General features: G+C 38.4%; 1 pseudogene; it reads left to right on the top strand.

Moving 5' to 3' along the window:
• The first annotated feature begins 6,732 nt into the window (after nucleotides 1–6,732).
• Nucleotides 6,733–8,512, top strand: LOC120401163 (annotated as a pseudogene).
• Nucleotides 8,513–9,620: the final 1,108 nt, after the last annotated feature.

The following is a 9,620-nucleotide window of genomic DNA, read 5'->3' as shown; positions in this document are numbered from 1 at the left end:
GTGTGGAATTAATTGCCATGGGGTTGTTCTTAAGACCAAAAGTATTACAGGGTTCAAAAGAGAATTGGATACGTTCTTGGAGAATAGGTCCATCAATGACTAGACAAGATGGTCAGCAATGCAACCCCATGCTCTGGTGTCCCTAGCCTTTAGAGCTAGGAGTGGACAACAAGTGATGGACCACTCAGTCACTGCCTGTTCTTTTCATTCCTTCTGAAGCAGCAGGCACTGGCCACTGTCAGAAGACAGGATACTGAGTTGATAAACTATAGGTTCCTGAAGGGCTATGGTTCCCCTCCCTCATGGAATTATTCACAATCTCTGGCCCACAATCCCAGCCTTCTGTCACACAGGGTTTTGGGACACAAGGCTGAGTGCATCTGGTCATGAGATTAGGACAGGGGAGAACTGTCCATGAATTGAGCATTGCTTTATCCAAGGAAGTTTGGCTGGCAGAAATGTGGGACAGGCATGAAGCAGGAGACAGAATTTGTTCTGGAGAATGAGGGAGCAAGACAACACTGGGAGAGGGAGCTATGCAGAACACTCATTGCTACTGATCTAAGGGTTAATAAGATTAAAGAGTAAAATATAACCCTGCCACTGGATTATAAACCCTTTCAATCAGAAATCCTTTTGAGTCAGCACAATTGCAATTACTATGAGCACTGAATATCCAGACTGGTTCTATCTTCATATTCTTTAAAACAAAAATACACTTAAACATTTTCTGGTATCTCTTAATGATAAACGTTTACTTACATCTTACCAATTAGGTGTAACCATTTGAAGATCTTTATATGTGAAAAAAGAATATTTTAAGCAAGCATGCAGAAATTCCCTCTTTGCTCAAATGGATGGAAGAACCTAAATTGTTCTAATCTGGGAATTCTTTAAAAAAATTCTAACTGAAAATTAAGTCTTCAGAAATAGAAGCTAATCCTTTTTTCCCCCCTTAACTTACCCTTTGCTCCGCTTCCATTACATAGCAACAACTTTTCAGTATTCTACACCTTTCTCTTTGCCTTCTGTTCTCTTCCTCTCATTCCTTCTGTTCTCTGCCCTTCTCATCTACTTCTTCTCTCCTGACCTATATTTTGCATTTATTCCCATCCACCTATTGTTCCCATGTCCGTGTTTTGTTGGGCCCTTCCTTACATATAACTTCCATTACCATCTGTCCTTTCTTCTTTTGTCATCTTAATGTCCTCCCATTTCTCCCATCGTCCACTGCTTGAATTCCCTACCTACTTGTATATGCTCAGTGATCAGGAAGATATTACTGTCTGGCCTCAAGACAGAATAATATTAAAATGAGGAAATAGACAGAAAAGCAGAATACTATCAACAAAGTCCTCAGGTATCTAATTCTTTAAGGGTCAGTTAAAGACCTTTTGGCCATTTCTGTTGAACACAAGAATGAAAGTGTATTTCTTAAAGTTAAAACTATGAAGGCCATGAAGCACATGAGTGCAGAAGCCTTTCAGAGGAAAAGGTCAGTCTTGGGGAGATGTTGGTCATTTGAGAGCTACTGCAGTTGGTAGTGGTCATAAAAAAGGAAATTTTCTGAAAGTGTGTATAGGGCTTATGAGCTTCTAATGTACATGAGGAACAATAACTCAGACTATCTTTAATTAAGACATAAAAATGATGGCAAGGCTCTTGAAAGACACACAAATCTACTAAAGCAAGATAGTTCGTAAGTAAATTGGCACTATATTCTGTGAGGATCTGAGTCAGGGTCTCTTAAATAAAGGTAAACTAGAGGGACAGCTTTATTCCATCTAGAAACACCATTTAAATTAATGGAGCTATGAGATTTACATCAGCTAAGGAAGTGACATAAACTACTCTAAACTGTTGTATAGTTGTGTTGTGTGACGTTAAACATTTGCTGTGTTTCACCTCTCAGGTGGGCTACCTCTCAGTATTGGGTGAAATGAGTTGATATTGCAGTTAGTGAAGTTTGTAAAGTATTTTGGGATAAAAGGCTTTATTTAAGATCATTATCAGTACTGCAAGAAGGGCTATTCTCACATTAATTTCTAACCTATCTGAAATCCAGTAGCACTGGAAATCTCCAAAGCAAGCTTGATCTCACTAACTTTCCAGCTCAATTTACTGTCCAAGATAAGCGCCAGATAAATATCCAACCCTCTTAATCTTTATCCTTCTCCAGCTGGGTCACATACTGTACTTTTTGAAAAGTTACAGTTTGGGACTCACTTCTGTATTTGTTCTTGCTTTTAATGATTTATGTCTTAACCTTAATAATATATTGATGTACTTGATCATATGCAGGCTTGGCAGAATTTGATTTTATAATTTTATAATTTCCACAGATAATATCAGTGTTTATTTAAGCATTTTATTTGTTTTTAATTTTCACAGTTGTGGGAATTACAAAGGGGGGAGGGAGAAAATGGGAAGGCGGACAATAATCATTTAATTACAGTAGACATTGAGATATAAAAAAGTTAAACCTTTATAACCACTAAAGCATAAATTGTCAACATCATATGACAAAATATACAAAGAAAACATCCTTAAATACAACTCTAATTAGATCTCAAGCAGCATTTTTTAAATATTTCCTATCTATACATTTAGATTGTTATTGATGGAAATATTTTGTCAGTTTGTGTGTGTTCAGTGAAATCAACATTTACTGAGATTTACTAATAAAAAATCAAATTATTCCAAATCTAGCCATAATCATCAATTACATTGTTTTATGTATCATTAGTTATATATTTTAATTCAATCATTGACAGAGATTCCTCAAATCTCTGTTTGGCACCAGTCCTCATAAAAGTAATTTTCAGCTCTCCTCTTCAGAAAAAGAGTTCTCTTTTCAGCAGCAGAAAGAGCCCAATAGTTCAGAGCCATGCCAGCAGCAAATTACTAATCCACCCACCCTGCCAGCCCAGTCATGCTTGTCAGCTTGTTGAGGGTAGAACTAAGGCTCCATCCACTCCCCACCTCTTCATGGATGCTGTGTTGGAGCATAATTATGGGACTTATTTCCCCTCTGTGCAGACGTGCAGTCCACTTTCTCATGTAGTCCTGTGTTTAATGCCAAATACCATTTAATCAGAGGAACAACAATATTTTTGGCAAATGAGCTTATTTTCTAAGAATTGTAGTATAAACTGTAGCTTCCTGAATGACTGTTTGGGATAAGAATATTATTCTTCTGATGCAAGGGGCATATTTCAAACCTACCATAGTGTGTGGTGTTTTTGTTTGTTTGTTTTTTTAATATATTGAATGTGCTTTTCATACATGCCAAACTGGGCCCAAAACTTTGTGTTAGAGATGTTTGAATTCTAAGTATTGTATATGGTAAATGACTAATTTTGCCAGTTTTACCCATTTCTGGAATTTATTCCAGTGCTTTGATTCGGATAGGAGGACAGGGGTGGGAGGTTGGGGGTTTTGTTTTATTTGACCAAATCTATGGTTTTATTGTGTACATTATTAGTCATATCTGATCTGAAAGCTTGTTCAAGGAATTTTATTGAATTAATATTTTGTAGAATATACAGCAAACTCAGTGTTGTGGGTTGATGCTTATGTTTCAAAGTGTGGGTGTCTTACAGATTTGGCATTCAGAGAAAGAAATGATACCTTGCATTTAGGATCCAATCAACATATTTGAGAAGAGTAATGTAAACTGTATTTTGATTGGTTGCATTTTGTTTTTACAGACTATTGTATTTTATTCATCTAGGCTCCATCTTGCCATCATATCCACTAATTTGAAATCAGTGGGGCTCTGTACAGGAGCAGAAACTTATGTTGATTGCAGGATCTGGGCCCCAATTCTCATATATGTACACATATAGTTGTTTAATTTACTTTAAGCAAGAAGATATTGATTATGAATTGTCTCTACATCATCTTTTTTTTTTAAATCTCTAAAAGCTAACCAATTTTTTGGACTAGAGAGATGCCTGGAAATTCTTACAGCTGTTCCTTGAAAACTATTGTCTGAAATAAGCCATTTGTAATAAAGTCAAAATGAACAGTTGTCAATATATCATTCTTGACAGTTCTTACTAAAGAAGTCATAATGAAGAAACCTATCAGTTTTTCAAGCCATGAATCGCAGATAATTGTGATAAATCTTTCAGGGAATATTTGACACATTGGATTCCCAGGCAGTGGAGCATTTCCTGTAAAGCTCCAATTTCATGTAATTATTTGTGTATGTTAAATTATGGCCATACTATATTTCTGTGAATTTCCCTGGGGTATATCATAATGTGGTGCAGAGATCAAAAACCAAATGTTAAATAAAGATAGAATTGATTGTAAATATTATTCAGATATATGAATTTTCTCATCCATCATCAACTTTTTATGCTGTATAAATGAAAGATTTTTATTATGCTTTCTTTAAAAGAGAAGTTCCTTCTCTTGTCTTCATTATTCTTCAAATGAAAAATGGGAAATATGCTCTTTTCAGCATAATTAGTGATGCTTTTTGGGAATGTCTAACGTGACTTTTTTTAATAATATCACTAAAATAAAGTGGAGGATTGATTAAATTGTGTTCTGACTAAATCACAACTCCAACAATCAGAGTTAAACCATGTAAGTGAACTTTCCTAGGGGTATTAGAAATTCTTTGAGCTAGATTGTCATAGACCCTACTCTTAGGAAGCAGTGATTGTGAAAAAGATTTTGGGGTGGTGAGGGGATAATCAGCAACACATGAGCTCCTCGTGGAATGCTGTGGCCAAACCGGCTACTGTGACTCTGGGATGCATAAACTGGGGGAAAATGAATTAGGAGTAAAGAGGTTATTTTTCCTCTGTATTTGGCACTGATGTGATCTGTGTCCAGATCTGGGGCCCACAATTCAAAAGGGACATTGATAAATTGAAGGTGGGCAGAGAAGATCCACAAGAATGATTAAAGATTAGAAAACTTGCCTTGCAGCGCTGATTTTCAAACTTTGGGATGCAGACGCAAGGACCTGACTGTCCTCTTCAGCCCCCTGCTCCAGCCCCTGCTGCTTCTGTCAGGCTGGGAAAACAAGGAGGTGAGAGGGATGAGAAGTGAGGGGTGGAGTGGCGGAGTGGCCTCTCCCTGAACAGGAGTTGTGTGTGTGAGTGAGTGAGTGTGTGTGTGAGAGAGAGAGAGAGAGAGAGAAGGGCATTCTAGCTCACTTGCCTCTCTAGAGGCAGAGAGTTCCTCTGTGCCCACACAGGCTCTTGAGCATGCATGGTGGGGATTATGCCAGAGCCTGAGGAGTCTGTGAACTGTGAGTGATTTTGTGGGGCAGAGGGTTGCAGTGTGGGTGCATAAGGAAAGGGGCACAGCCTGTCTTTCTGTACTTTGCCTGGGAGAATGTCCTAGGCAGGAGATGCTTGTGGGCCAGAGAGCAGTGTGGTGCCCTTGCCAGGATGAACTCCCAGACCCCACACATCTATGGAAATATTGTTTCTTAAAAAGAGGGGACATGACTCTCTGAAGGGGAACAAAGCAAAACAAGTTAAGGAAACTCTGCCTTATAGTGATAGACTCAAAGAGCTCAATCTATTTAGCTTAACAAAGAGAAGGTTAAGGAGTGACTTGATTACAGCTTAAAAGTACCTACATGGGGAACCAATATTTGATAATGTGCTCTTCAATCTAGCAGGCAAAGGTATAACGATCCAATGGCTGGAAGTTGAAGCTAGAATTCGAACTGGAAATAAGGCATAAAATGTTTAATGGTGAGAATAATTAACCACTGAAACAATTTACTAGTGGTTGTGGTGGATTCTCTATTACTGGCAATTTTTAAACCAGATGAGATTTTATTTTCTCTAGGCAGTGTTTCCCAAAGTGTCGTACGCGTACCTCTGGTTTCAAAGGGGTTCACGGCAAAAATTTGTATTTTACTTTATCATAGGTTTGGGGGGTTTTTTTAGAAGCAGAAAACAATTCACTAAAATTTAATATATAAGAATAGTGTACCCTTGTACAGTAGAAATACACACAGGTTTACATTGTAACTAATATGATAATGCGTTCAGTAACATCTAATAGCACAGCAGAGCTGATGCAAACCATGCGTGCGTGTTACCGTGGCTTGGGCAATACACTTGCCTTTGTGGCATGCGCACAGGGCTGGCTCCAGGCACCAGCTAAAGAAGCAGGTGCTTGGGGAGGCCAATACAAAGGGGCAGCACTCCGTCCACTATTGGGGCAGCCCATCCGGGTCTTTGTCGGGAATTCGGCAGCGGGTCCCTCAGTCCCTCTCTTCCTCTTTGAGCTGCCGCCAAAGTTCCACTGAAGAGGAAGAGAGGGAGTGAAGGACCCGCCACTGAACTGCCACCGAAGAATGGAGCAGTGCGATTGAGCTGCTGCTGAAGTGCTGCCGATTTTTTTTTTTGCCGCTTGCGGCGGCAGAAAACCTGAAGCTGGCCCTGCATGCGCAGAAGTCATACTGATGGATAAAAGATAAAAGTGAATAACTACTCGTAGTAATCTAAAAATCGTAGCAAGTCCATACTTGGTGTGTATTAATATACAAAATTTCTCTCTGTTTGTTTTTGTTAAACCCATTTACAATGGATCGCTGGCTAAAAACAGGACATTTGAAATGTACAAAAGAAAATTATGAAGGAAATACGAATATTAGTGCTAATTATGCCGAAAAATGCAGTGATATGGCTACATCAGACAATTGTGATGACAACATTAGTGAACCATATGAATCATCTGTAAGTTTATTGAATGTTGAATGTATCAGCTGCAAAGAAAATGAAAAAAGCCCACAAATATTTTGAAGAATATCTTAAACTGGGATTTTCATGGACTGGCGATGAGGTGGAGCCTGTTCCACTATGTGTGATTTCTTATGAGATTCTCACAAATGAAAGTATGAAACCATCCCACCTAAATCACTGTTTTGATAGCAACATAAAGAATACGAGAGAAAACCTGTAGAATTCTTCGAAAATAAGTGCAAAGATCTCCAAACGTCCCAGAAAACAATTCGTAATGTGACGGGAGGTGAAAATATGAAAGCTTTGGGAGCTTCATATAGTGTGGCGTACTTAATTGCAAAGTCCGGAGCTGCTGAAGTGATTGGTGAGACATTAGTAAAACATTCAGCCAAAGTAATGGTGCAAGTGATGATTGGAGACAAGGCTAGCAAAGCTATAGATTGTTTCCTCCTCTCAAATAACACTGTTCATCGTGGAATCACAGATATGGCCAAAAACATAAAGCAGCAATTATTGTCAAGAGTAGAAAAGAATTGCTACATGCACTGCAAGCAGATGAATCCACTGATATGGTGAATTTAGCTAATCTTTTGTTGTTTGTCAGATACGAGCTGAATAATGAAATCCATGATATTTTGTTCTGCCGACCTATGCCAACACATACAACTGGAGAAGCTATTTTTAAAGTTATTGATGACTTTACAAAAAACAATTACTTGGATTGGTGTCGTTGTGTTGGAATAAGCACCAATGGTGCCAGAGCCATAATTGGTTCGAAGAAAGGAGTTGTTGCACATATTCAAGCTGTTGCGCCAGAAGCCAAATCAACTCATTGTTGCATTCACAGGGAAACACTCGTCACCCATAACATGCAGGCAGATCTAAAGCAAGTACTGGATGAAGCTATGAAAATAATCAATTTTGTGAAAGGCTGCCATCTGAACGCCTGGCTGTTTTCTCAGCTTTGTGATGAGATGGGCAGTGATTACACACAACTCCTATTTCACACTGAAGTGCATTGGCTTTCGCGTGGAAAAGTTCTGAATCGCCTGTTTGAGCTGCGAGAAGAACTGCAAGTTTTTTAGATGAAACCTTTGAAATGGCTTTGCAAACTAGCATATATTGCAGATATCTTTGCTCATTTAAACAACCTCAGTCTATTCTTGCAAGGGAAACTCATATCCATATTCCATGTTCAAGACAATGTAAGCGCCATGGTCGCAAAATTGAAACTGTGGCATAAATGTCTTAGTCGTTGTGAACTGGATTCCTTTCCATCTCTTCATGACTTTGTAATAAACTCGCCTAACGAACTTGATAGTGATGTGTTGCAAACCATGAAGCAGCATTTGGAAAGCTTGCAGAAAGATCTTCATAAGTATTTCCCTGAACCGGACGACACCTTTGAATGGATAAGGAACTCTTTTAGCATCAATGTTCAAACATTGCCAAATAACCTCTCTGCTTCAGAAGAAGAACAGCTCTTGGAGCTGGCTTCAGATAGCTTCCTGAAAACAAAATTTGAGCAAAATACACTGATGTCCTTTTGGTTGGGGGTTAGCTCTGAATATCCAGCTCTATCAGACAAAGCTGTCAAGTATCTTCTGCCTTTTCCCACCTCGTATTTGCACAAGATCAGATTCTCTGTGCTGGTTGGCATCAAAACAAAAAAACGAAATTGTCTTATTGACGTGGAGCCCCATCTTCGTCTTAAGATCACAAACATCGAGCCAGATATCCCTGGGATAGTGTCTGGTCAAAAGCAGTTCCATCCTCGCACTGAATAGTTTGGTTTGTACTGAAAATTTTTCAATACCGAAATAGTAAGTATTAAAACTAGTGCTTTCTTCACTAACCTAACCAAACCAGTGTATTTTAATTTCAGTATGATATGAATATATATACGCTGTTCTGCCAGACTGTTAATTCGCTTCTATTATTTTAATTATTTCTAGCAATATTTCTATATGTAACTATTATTTCTATTAAAAGTTTTGTTTCAACTGTATATAATATAATTTTGTATTTATTTCTAATAAATATTTAAGCCAGAATGAAACGAATTAGGAGTGTGTTATAAAAATGTGGCTACCAAATTATCTTCACCGGAGAAGGGGTACAATGGTGAGACAAATGTCTCAAAAGGGGTACACAACTGTTGTAAGTTTGGGAAACACTGCTCTAAAGGATATGCTCTAGAAATTATTCTGGGGAAGTTCTATGGCCTGTGTTATAAAGGAGGTCAGACTAGGTGATCACAGCGGTCCCTTCTGGCCTTGGAATCTATGAATCATTCCTCTGCCCTGAAGATGCCACTTTGAGGAGGATCAGAAACATTATTTGCCCAGAGCCTGTGTGATGGAGCTGTCTGGGCTTTGCCTTTTGCTGACCTCATGAAACCTTTTGCTAAATAACGTTTGTGACAGTCTTAAAAAATTGTTCAGTCTTTTGTTTCTTTATTTGCAAAGGAGAGATAAAGGACGACAATGACAATTTTTTTCTCTGGGAGAGATTTATGTATTGAAATTTTGTTTTTCATTAACATTTGTGTTACTGTTTTCCTAATGAATGAGTGGGTCTATAGCATTGGACATTTGCTGTATCCTATCCCACTGGAATTTCAGCCCAAGGACAGTAGTGGGACATGTTTGGTAGGATTTTCTATTAGTACAGCCTTTCCATGAATAATTGATTCATCTAACAATTTCCCTTTTGAGCTAAATCCTCCTTTAAATATTTCCTCAGAATCAACTGAAATCACTTTAAATCAAATGGAACAGAAGTTGGATTAATGATGTGAATAGGCTGGTATTCTAGACACTAAGGGCTAGATCCACAAAGGGGACTTAGGCTCGTCATTGCCATGACTAATATTTAAGTGTGCTGCCGCCTAGT

This window comes from Mauremys reevesii, linkage group 3 (genome assembly GCF_016161935.1).
Source record: "Mauremys reevesii isolate NIE-2019 linkage group 3, ASM1616193v1, whole genome shotgun sequence".
NCBI classification, from domain to species: domain Eukaryota; kingdom Metazoa; phylum Chordata; order Testudines; family Geoemydidae; genus Mauremys; species Mauremys reevesii.
The sequence above is the reverse complement of the archived record's forward strand: the minus strand, read 5'-3'. Positions and strand labels throughout refer to the sequence as shown.